At 35.8% G+C, this 10000-nt stretch overlaps 1 protein-coding gene across 27 annotated transcripts in view; it reads right to left on the minus strand.

Annotated features, from left to right (window-relative positions):
• Positions 1-10000, minus strand: part of LOC135099722 (uncharacterized) — a 353588-nt gene that overhangs the window by 229901 nt on the left and 113687 nt on the right. Inside the window, exon 1 of one of the 27 annotated variants that reach the window (XR_010268322.1) lies at positions 5418-5983. The exons of 25 other annotated variants lie outside the window; for them this stretch is intronic. The gene's annotated coding sequence lies outside the window, so the exon portion shown is untranslated. Of the gene's footprint in view, positions 1-5417; positions 5984-10000 lie in introns of those variants that run through there. One more of the 27 variants, XR_010268358.1, reaches the window with a different exon arrangement.

Here is a 10000-nt window from a genome sequence, read left to right on the forward strand (position 1 = left end):
CTCTGCAAGCTGCCCAGACACGCACGAACAGCTTCAGGAATTGTCGGACGTTGAAGCATTTACAGCATTTTAAAACAAGGTGTAAGCGATTTTCTATAAGCATATATGTATTTTTTCATTTATTTGTGCAATTCTAACGTAGGCTTTCGTTGATTTGAGTTACAATGAAAACCCAGACAAAAGTAATGATGTGATGCGTTTTCTCCTTATTATTATTTATTTATTTATTTATTTTTTTTTTACAGTGACTCAATACTTGGTTGTAAAATGCAGCTGATGTGTCTTGGATTGTTTCTATATGTTAGCCATTTCACTGTTTTTTTTTTTTTTTTTTTGGTGCATCTTTCCTTAATCACAAACCACTGTCAGATATTTCGTTTCCTCCACACTGTACTGAATAGATAATGGTAATTTTTTTTCCTTTACTTTATATAGATGCCTGTAAAGACTGTACAGTGGTTTCAGTGTTGTAAATTATTGCATATTACAGTGAAAAGCGTAAATTCCATCTTAAGACAGAGTGGTGTATTCTGAAACACTTCGCCGTCTAATCTTGATAACTTTACACTGGTTTTAGTGGGGGGTTATTAAGAGTTGGTCTTCAAAGTTTTCTATAATTCTAGTGATAGTTTAACAAGAATTCTGCTTCATCAGTGGGAGAGAACACACATGAAAACCTGACCATTCACCTCGGCGGTTTTTGAAAATAGTTCTTATGAAAGCTTCAAACGTTTTAGAACACAGTAGAAAGTGAAGAAAATAATAAAAGGAGCAGTGATTATGTGAAGTGGCGATACATAGGGTATGGGAAATTAAAAGATGAAAAGTAAGGATTTTCTGATGGAATGGCATGAAACAGAAGGGCAGGTGACAAAGATGGATGGAAAATGCTATGGAGGCTTTTATCCTGTAGTAGAATCATCAAGGTTGAGGGTGGTGATGATGAGGAAAGAAGGTTGTGATGACGATACAGCGTAGTAATAATTGGCTGATGGTATTAATGAGAATACGAAGTGATAATGATATCATGGCGGTGATGGTATGCATAGGTGTGACACGTGAGATGGTGTTGGGTGCATAATGGTGAGATGAAGATGTAATGAACGATATAAGGTGTGATGAAAAGGTAGAGCGAATGATAGGTACCGGTGATGATGATGACGATGATGATGGTGATAAGTAGAAGTAAGTCAACAAGTAACGTTTGTTCCCCATAAACGTTAAAGCACAATAGCTTATTTCTGTTTTTTTTTTTTTTTTCTTAAAGGTCCCATTATTCAATAAAATTAATTCTTCATTTTACTATACACGTATTTTATTTCACAAAATCGGTTGCGTTATTAGTAAAATCATAAGTGTAGATATTCTCCTGGTACAGTGAAAGTGGATGAAAACATGCACCAGTTCTCCCGAGTTATTTGAACATTAATAATTTTTCATCATACACGTATAGCAATATTTCGTAGATGGTTCCCTCTCAACACGCTGGACACAAAGGCACACGTTAATCATCGGAATTCTACTTGAGAAGGGGATTGTATAACACAGCCCATAATACTGCCTTGCTCAGATGTTCCTCAATAATCAATGGGAAAAAGTAAATGTATACAAGAGCGACATTTCGATTTCATACTCATTTCTAATTCTTTGGATGGTATGATTTTTGTTTACTTTAAAAGAGTGCGCAGTGAATAGCGAAGCAAAATTGTATCCTACACAATAAAAGTTTCAGTTGTACGTGATAACACAGATCAGACAAACAAGTCTATAAATAAGAATCCAAATCGACAAGTTTGGGTGTAGTTAAATCTCTAGTGTTTACCGTGTGACAGCAAAAATTTATTTCCTCAAATTACTACACTCGTTTATATCAAGACGTCCTGCAAATTTCATCAATGTGTTAAAAGATGCGCAGAAGCAGTATATACTCGAAACTACTTAAACGTGTTGCACAGCTTTGGCCTCGCCTCGTCTCCAGCAGGTCACCACTCCCACCTTCAGAAGTGCTACTGGACTTGTTATTATACACATGTTTATTTTTTTCATTAGGAAAAGTATTTATCCACACACGTGTTGTTTACCTTCGGCCACATACCCTGCAATACGTACAATGGATGAGCACACTAACTCTCCCATAATGACACTTCTTGTCTTCTTATCAAGGTTTCCTTTTCTGGCATTAACTGAGGCATTTATTCCATCCCAACGCTGAGCTTCACTCAACCTCTGTTGCCATAAATAAAGTCATACAGATTGCAACATAGTCTTCCTTTCCTCCTTCCTTCAGGTCTGTCTGCGGCTTCAACAAACCGAGGCTGCGGTGGGAAGAGAGAGAGAGAAAGAGAGAGAGAGAGAGTGAGAAAAAAAAAGAGATAGAAAAAGAGAAACACACAAAGAGACGAGCAATGCATCTTCCCTAAAGCACCAAATGTATATAATCCAGGCTACTGTAGAGTCGAGCGTTAACATCTATAATAACACAGTTGGAGTTATTTGCCTGCTCTCGGGTGTGATGGACAGAGATCCGTACTCCTATTGCTCGGTAATCTTTGGCTCTAAATTGTTTTCCTAATCGGGGCACACCACACAGCTGCCCTCGAGCTGCCGGATAAACCAACACAGTAAGAAATGATCCCGGCTGCTTTTTCTGTCTTTCCCAACCTGCTGATTACCGCCTGGACTGCCGAGTGTGCGAGGGTTTAACGAGAAGAACACCTACCAAAGTTCCTGAGTACGAGTGGTATTTGCTGGAGCAGGAACTTAGTTGTGGTAGTGGCGGGGGTGTTAGTTGTTATGGGTGTAGGTGTGATTGGTAGTGCAGGTTGTAGTGATAGTAGTAGTAATAATATTGTAATTATTGCTATTATTGTTGCTATTGTTGCTGTTAATATTATCATTATTATTATTATTATTATTATTATTATTATTATTATTATTATTATTATGATCATTATTATTATTATTATTATTATCATTATTATTATTATTATTATTATTATTATCATAATTATACCAATACTACTACTACTACTACTACTACTACTACTACTACTACTACTACTACTACTACTACCACCTCTGTTGTAGTTGTTGTTGTAGTTGTTATTATTATTGTTGTTGTTGTTGTTGTTGTTGTTGTTGTTGTTGTTGTTGTTGGTGTTGTTCTTGTTGTTAATATTGTCATCGTCATCATAACTATTATTACAAACACTATCACTGCCACCGTATCACCACTCCATCACAGCTCCTACCAATATTACTTTTTAACCTCAGTTAATACCACTTCCACCACCACCATCATCATCATTTTCTCTCGCAGCACAGACGCCGGCCAGCAGACAGAGGCCACCACAGCCACACTCAGGCTGATGGAGGGAAATGAATGGAAGAAATTGATAGACGATAATTATATACTGATGGAGGGATTGATTGATGGATTATGCAATCATGACTGCTATGTGTGGGTCTCCAGGGCTTATGAGAGAGAGAGAGAGAGAGAGAGAGAGAGAGAGAGAGAGAGAGAGAGAGAGAGAGAGAGAGAGAGAGAGAGAGAGAGAGGGGGGGGGGGGAGAGAGAGAGAGAGAGAATATAAAGAACCGACGCTGTTCCTCTATTGATAGTAAGAACAGTAAAAATAATATTAACAAAATCAACAAGAACAAGAACAACAACAATAAGTAACAATAATAGTAAAAAGTCATAATGTTAATAAAAAAAACAAAAGTAGAAATAAACATATAACAACAATAACAACAACAACAACAACAAATAATAATTATAATAACAATAATAATAATAATAATAATAATAATAATAATAATAATAATAATAAAAATGATAATAATAATAACATTAATAATTATGACTAATTACAATAGTAATAATAATAATAATAATAATAATAATAATAATAATAATAATAATAATAATAATAATAATAATAATGACTAATTACAATAATAATAATAATAATAATAATAATAATAATAATAATAATAATAATAATAATAATAATAATAATGATAATAATAATAATAATAATAATAATAACAATAATAATAATAATAATAATAATAAAAATAAAAATAATAATAATAATAATAATAATAATAATAATAATAATAATAATAATAATTATAATAATAATAGTGTTAAAAAAAAAGTTGGATAAAGAAGTGAGAAGAAACAGGTGTTGGGAGGAGAGTTTCTTCAGGAGAACTACAGTTCCCCTGAAGAAGCTTTCTGCGAAACTAGTTGGGAATAAAGTCACCTCCCAACACCTGTGTTCTTACCTCTTACTCCATTAATAATAATAATAATAATAATAATAATAATAATAATAATAATAATAATAATAATAATAATAATAATAATATTAATAATAATAATAATAATAACAGTAATAATATAACAATAATAATATTGGATAACCTTCAGGACAAGTAAAATTTTCACATGCAAACACCACAACACCATGAAAATAAATAAATAAATAAATAAATAAATAAATAAATAAATATTAGTAATGAGTATTATAAATACAAATACTAATACATAAATACACGTTAATTCAATTGAAAAGTAGAGCAAATTACAAGTAAGTGTAAAGCAAGTAAATCACATGAATTTGTAACATTTACACAAATATATTTCAAGACAGTGTCAGTCTGAGCCTTTCTTGACATTTACTTCTGTCTCGTTTCTCCCTTGCCTGTCTGTCTCAATCAATTTTAGTGACTATTAAAAGGAAAATAAGCATGTAAGTTGAATAAACACACACACACACACAGAGAGAGAGAGAGAGAGAGAGAGAGAGAGAGAGAGAGAGAGAGAGAGAGAGAGAGAGAGAGAGAGAGAGAGAGAGAGAGAGAACCACATTTTATCACTGTATTCACCCAAGACTTACAGAAGCACTTTTACCAATCCCACAATGCACCTTCGACATACCCACACACACCACACACACGTACCATCCAACATTTATAATACATCTCGCCGCCTTGCTATCTTGCCTAAAGGTGCATTCAGTGGTGCATTCAGTACCATAAAAAAAAAAAAAATCTTAACGTACTGTTATGTACGTTTGGGGCTGATTCTCCACTACGTACTGAAGACAGGATCACAGGAGAAGAAAAAGGAGTCAGTCTGTGAGTCTTGAGGCAAAGCAAATGGCGGAGGAGGATTTCAGGAATATTTCAATGATCTCTGAGTTATAATGCGTTACGTTACTACTGAAGGAGTGAACAATTTTAATCTCGTAGTAGTTAATACTGAACTTTCTCTCTCTCTCTCTCTCCCTCTCTCTCTCTCTCTCTCTCTCTCTCTCTCTCTCTCTCTCTCTCTCTCTCTCTCTCTCTCTCTCTCTCTCTCTTAGTCCTCCATAAAAGCAACATTCCCACTCGCCACAATCTGCTTACATAGGCTTTTCCTGTGTCTTTCTGCAATACTTCTTTTAATGCGAGACGCCCCACCATAGCTATGCCTCGCCAGCACTTCTGTGGCGGCACCAGCAATCCTCCACTCATGCACGGCGGTGTTCAGCATCACCTCTTGCTGCTGAGATCATGCTTTTGAACATTCACTGCATTATAAACACAAGGAAATAGGTATATAGAGGAGTTTAATTTGTCTTTTATAGGGTATATAGCAATTTTTGAGACTGCAGTAAAGGTATGTAGAAGTGTTTAATTATCCTTTTTGATTATTCAGTTAATCATAAACATACAGAAAAGATAGAAAGGAGTTGATTTGTCTTTTCTAGTACATGTAGTTATTTAGGAGACCGTAATGCAGATCTATTAAAAAAAAGTTATATATGACTATCCTTGTGAACATTCAGCGCAATATATCAACACAGAAAAAAAAGTATATAGAGGAGTTTAATTTGTCTCTTCTAGTATATAAAATTATTCAAGACACTAGTATAAAGGTGTTTAAAGAGTAGTATGTAAATCATCTTTTAATATTCAGAGCATTATATATATTTTTTTCTTTTGCATGGACACATATAAGAAAAAGAGACATAAGAAGTTTAATTTGCCTTTTTTTTCTAGGTTATAATGATTAAAGGACTGTAGTAAAAAAGTGTCTAAAAGTTGTAGTTTGATTATGTAAAAAGAAAAAAAAAAATTGTCTGAGACTGAAGAGATAAAAGAAGAAATTTAGACTTCACAAATGCATGACTTGAAAACTACTGCAATTCGTATCATTATGTCCTGTGTGAGAAATAGCGAACCTATGCAAGTATGTGCAGTAATTTTGTTCTAATAGTAAGCTACAATGGTTAAGTAGGAGGAGGAAATGAAGGACGTCATATCAAAAAAAGCATAAAGGACAAGAAGAGCCTGAGAAAATGTACGAGAATGATGAACACGGAATATGATCATCACGAGAAATAGAACAATAACGAGAAGAATACAATCAAACACAAAGAAGGTTTTAAGAACTCAAGAAAATAGGCAGAAAAAGAAAAAAACGGAAGAAAAGGTTATAAGGACAAATAACAAATAACAAACAAAGTACAAATAACCAACGAAAAAAGTACAAAACATTATATGGGAATTGAAACGAAAGATTTTAAAAGTATATGGGTAGAAAAAAAAAGTGACAAATTTACTACAATGACAAAGCTTTATCCTTTAAATTCTTCAAACTTCTGACGTCTTATCTCGACTACCTTTAACATGCTGTAGAGGAAGTTATGAGTGGAAGATTCAAGGACGTTTCCATGAGTCGAGTGGCAGTTTAACAGAGATACTACACTCTCAGTAAGAAAAACACTCATACGAGCCTCACTAATCATCCCTCTGGCCTTTTCGAAATAATCCTTATGAGAGAACGCGATTAAGAATGCATACCTTTGTTGTGACACATATCGCAACAACAAAGCCAAGACAAATGCTTTCTGAAATGGAGGTCGGCGAGGACGAGAAAACGAACTTGAAACTTTGAAAAAAAAAAAAAAAAGAAAGAAAGAGCGAGAAGACAAACAGTGTAGAGAACAAAGGCAAGTGAAATGATAATGAGACAAAGATTACTAAAAGCGTCAAGGAAGGAAGGTTAATTAAATCTTCCTTCCAGGTACAGGATAACAGGGTCCTCCTTAGTCGGTATCGCAGGTGGAAGAAGAGAAGGAAGAAGAGGAGAAAGAAGATGAACAAGACGAGCGTTAAGACAAAGAAAGGTTGGAATGATACTGCAGGAAAATGAAGGAATGGGAGGAGGAAGAAGATGAACGTAAAGACAAAGGAGGGAGATATAGTGCAGAAGAAAGGAAGAACTGGAGGAGAAAGATGATGAACGTGAAGAAAAAAGGAAGAAATGAGTGATATTGCAACGTAAAGGAGGTATGGGACGAGAGGGATGATGAACGTGAAGACAAAAGAAGGAACGAGTGATATTGCAAGATAAATATAGAATAAAAAAAGTGATTTGCTGATTATGGAAGAAGAGAAGAAAAAAAGAAGAAAGAAAATGACAATGAAGACAAAGAAAGTGAAGAGTGATACTTCAAGAGAGAGGTAGAATAGGAAGAAAAATAAGACGAAGGTAGAGGCAAAGGAAGGAACGAGTGATATTGCAAGAAAAAGAAGGAATAAAAGTGATTTTCTACTAGTGGAAGAAGAGAAGAAAGAGGAGACGAACGTGAAAACAAAGGATGGATTGACTGATATTGCAAGAAGAGTGATTTTCTGCGTTTGGAAGAAGAGAATGAAGAGGTGAAAGACAAGGAGAGTGGAAACAGAGGAAGGCGTGAGTGATATTGAATTAGAGAGTACAAATAGAGCTTTGTTTGCTATGGGGTTTGGTTATATGTGTGAAAGAATAAATACACAAATCCTTCCCATCTCTGCCTCAGTTACAGACGTGAAAGTAGACTAAAAGTTACCTTTCCATGCAACTATCCTGTAGAAGATTAAATTTAGTAACGAAGAAAGAAGTATAGCATACAATTAAAAGTTTCAATCTCTTTTCATAAGGAATAATTTTCATCCCTTGTATCTTTTTAGCTATTCTCCTTTTTACTGGTTCTATATCCTTGATGTAATATGGAGACCAGGACTGTTCAGCATAATCTAGACGAGGTCAGACCAGCATCAAATATAACCTTAATATCATTTCGGATATTCTACTTTCAACATTCCTAAAGACGAGTCCTGATAAATTATTCCTTAGCAAATTCGAAACTATTAACATGACGTACATAAATAAAACAACAACAAGGCAACACAAACAAAGAAGCAGCCAAGCAATGGACCACGATCACTAACGGAACACCAAAAGGGAAAGTGAACGAGAATATAAGACACAAACAAGTATAAGAAAAAAAGAGAAGAAAAAAAAAAAAGAATCATCAGTTAGGAACAAGTTATAAAGAAAACGAAGACAGGTTTTTCGTGTCTTCCTCCTCCTCCTCCTCTTCCTACTACTACTATTACTACCTCCTAGCTCCTTCTCTTCTTCCTCCTTTACCCTCAAGGCAAAACACCAAAAAAAAAGTCTAAATAAACATATAGATAAACAGGATAACTAATCAGGCAACATTACACAGCAAAATAATTAGGCAAAAATAAACAAAAATGCTTCCTACAAATATTAGCACATTGTAAGTGTCAAATTATGTCTGCATGTGTGTGTGTGTGTGTGTGTGTGTGTGTGTGTGTGTGTGTGTGTGTGTAGGTTTCATCGGTTCATAGCATAAAATTAGATAAGATGTAATTAATAGGTTCCCGTCCTAAACATGTACACCTGTCCCTGGTAATTGCAGGTGCACTCCCAGTATCAATTAATGCAATGAGAATATGCTGTTCGGACAGAGCAAAGTGATGCGTGAAACGAGGCACCGCTGGGGAAAAAATTGTAAAGCTGATAATTATAATGCTTGGAAGGGAGGCAGTGGTGGTGGTGGTGGTGGTGGTGGTGGTTAGTGGTGGTGGTAGTTAGTGGTGGTGATAGGGAAGATGATAAGAAGTTGTGATTGGTAGTGATGATAGCAATGGTGGTGGTAGTGGCAGTAGTAGTAGTAGTAGTAGTAGTAGTAGTAGTAGTAGTAGTAGTACTAGTAGTTTAACAACACCATTACTAACACTAGTAGTAGTAGCAATACTAGTAGTAGTAACAACACCATCACTAACACATCTACTAATCACCACTTTCACCACCACCTCTTTCAATACCATATGACACCCAGATCACCAACATCACCATCCCCACCACTACTGTTACAACACCTCCATTCTTTACACCACAACCAGTTTCACAATACCAACAATAAAAATTTAAAGTCACCACAACAAACAACAACATGATCAAGAACAAAACTCCTACAAGACCCACGCAAAGGCACCACCACCGCCACCACCACCACCACCACCACCACCACCACCACTGGAGTAAGTCAAGAACAGTACAAACAGAAGCTGAATTGGAGGCGATATCCTAGAACCAGAAAAAAAAAAACCTTAATCGAGTTACACATGGGTACAAGAAAAGGGAGGAGGAGGAGGCGGAGGAGGAGGAGGAGGGTGAAAGATGACCTAGAAAGATGATAAAGGAAGGAAATTAAGGAAGAATGAAACTAGAAGAAGAACAAAAAAAAGAAAAGGACAAGATTAACAAGAGCAATAAGAGAAGAACAATACAAAAAAATAAAAGAACACGAAAGAGAACAACAAGAAGACACCACCACCACCACCACCACCACCACCACCAATAACACCAAACACAACCACCCACTCACCCTACCCCCAACACACACACACACACACACAAAAAAAAAAAAAAAAAAACCCAGGAGTTAACACCTCCTTTCGCCAAACCACTTTCAGAGGCACAAGCAAGGTCAGAGGCGATGCGAGGAGCGGCAGGCAAGCAGGACAGGACTCCCTCAGCCCGCCTGCCTGCCCAGCTCTCCTGCCCTCTTCTCCTCGCCACAGTCCAGAGGCGGAGAGAGCAGTGCTGGTGGTGGTGGTTGGCGATCTGGAGAGATGGTGGTGTTGGT

The sequence above is a fragment of the Scylla paramamosain genome, chromosome 1 (genome assembly GCF_035594125.1).
Source record: "Scylla paramamosain isolate STU-SP2022 chromosome 1, ASM3559412v1, whole genome shotgun sequence".
Taxonomy (NCBI): Eukaryota; Metazoa; Arthropoda; class Malacostraca; order Decapoda; family Portunidae; genus Scylla; species Scylla paramamosain.